Source organism: Pongo abelii, chromosome 12 (assembly GCF_028885655.2).
Source record: "Pongo abelii isolate AG06213 chromosome 12, NHGRI_mPonAbe1-v2.0_pri, whole genome shotgun sequence".
NCBI lineage: Eukaryota > Metazoa > Chordata > Mammalia > Primates > Hominidae > Pongo > Pongo abelii.
In genome coordinates, this window is record NC_071997.2 from 3391700 (window position 1) to 3393397 (window position 1698).

Here is a 1698-nt window from a genome sequence, read left to right on the forward strand (position 1 = left end):
CTCTCTTCCTTCTGATTCGGTCTGCACAGCGGGGCCTAGGGCTGGAGCTCTCTCCGTGCGGACCGCTGACTCCCTCTACCTTGGGTTCCATCGGCCCCACCCTGGAACACGGGCCTCGGCAGATTCTGGCCCTTCCTGGCCCTTAAGTCGCTGTCAGAAACCCCATCTCGTGCTCGGATGCCCTCGAATGACTGTGGCTCGCACCTCTCTGGAAACATTGGCGATCTCTCCTCTACGCGCGGCCACCTGAAACCACAGGCGCTCGGGACACTCGTGCTTTCAGGAGAGAATGCTGAGAGTCTCTTGCCGACTCTCTCTTGACTTGAGTTCTTCATGGGTGTGTGGTGAGGACGTAGTGAGACCAGACGTATTAACTCAGGCCGGGTGCTGGTGGCTCACGCCTGTAACCCCAACGCTTTGGGAGGCCGAGGCCGTAGGATCCCTTGAGGAATCGCCTAACCCTGGGGAGGTTGAGGCTGCAGTGAGCGAGCCATAATGGTGTCACTGTGCTCCAGTCTGGGCGAAAGACAGAGTGAGGCCCTGTCACAGGCAGGCAGGCAGGGAGGCAGGCAGGCAGGCAGGCAGGCAGGCAGGCAGGCAGGCAGGCTGGCAGGCAACAGTTGTACTATGTTCTTCTCAGGGCAGGAAGCAGAAATAACAGAATACAGCACTTCATTTTTTTTTTCCTTGGGACGGAGTCTCACTCTTGGTGCCCACGCTGGAGTGCAGTGGCACCATCTCGGCTCACCGCAACCTCCACCTGCCGTGTTCAAGCGATTCTCCTGCCTCAGCCTCCTGAGAGTAGCTGGGATTACAGGCATGGGCCACCACACCCGGCTGATTTTGTATTGTTAGTAGAGACGGCATTTCTCCATGTGGGTCAGGCTGGTCTCGAACTGGCGACCCCAGGTGATCTCCCCACCTCGGCCTCCCAAAGTGCTGGGATGGCAGGCGTGAGCCATCGCGCCCGGCCGGCTACAGTTTTTTATTTTTATTTTTTTTTAGTTTTCAATTTTAATGTATTTATTTATTTGCTATTCTTTATTCATTCATTCATTCATTCATTTATTCATTTATTTATTTATTTATTTATTTATTTATTTATTTATTTTCGAGACAGACTCTCGCTCTGTTGCCCAGGCTGGAGGGCAGCGGCGCGATCTCGGCTCACGGCAAGCTCTGCCTCCCGGTTTCACGCCATTCTCCTGCCTCAGCCTCCCGAGTAGCTGGGACTACAGGCGCCCGCCACCGTACCTGGCTACTTTTTTGTATTTTGAGTAGAGATGGGTATTCACTGTGGTAGCCAGGATGGTCTCGATCTCCTGACCCCGTGATCCGTCCGCCTCGGCCTCCCACAGTGCTGGGATGACAGGCGTGAGCCACCGCCCCCGGCCTATTTATCTATTTATTAACTTTGAGTCCAGGTTATGGAACCAGTTAGTTTTTGTATTTTTGTTTGAGACGAGGTCTCACCATGTTGCCAAGGCTTGGATCGAAGGATCCACCTGCGCTCGGCCTCCCAAGAGTGCGGGGATGACAGGCACGAGCCTACCGCGCCCAGACCCCCGCCTCCGCCCCCCCCCCCCCCCCCGCTTGTCTTCCCGATAGTTTCAGGGCAGAGTGTTTGGCTTTGGCTGGCCTGCTTAAATTCATTCTAAATAGAAATTTGGGACGTCATCTTCTGGCCTCATGGACTGT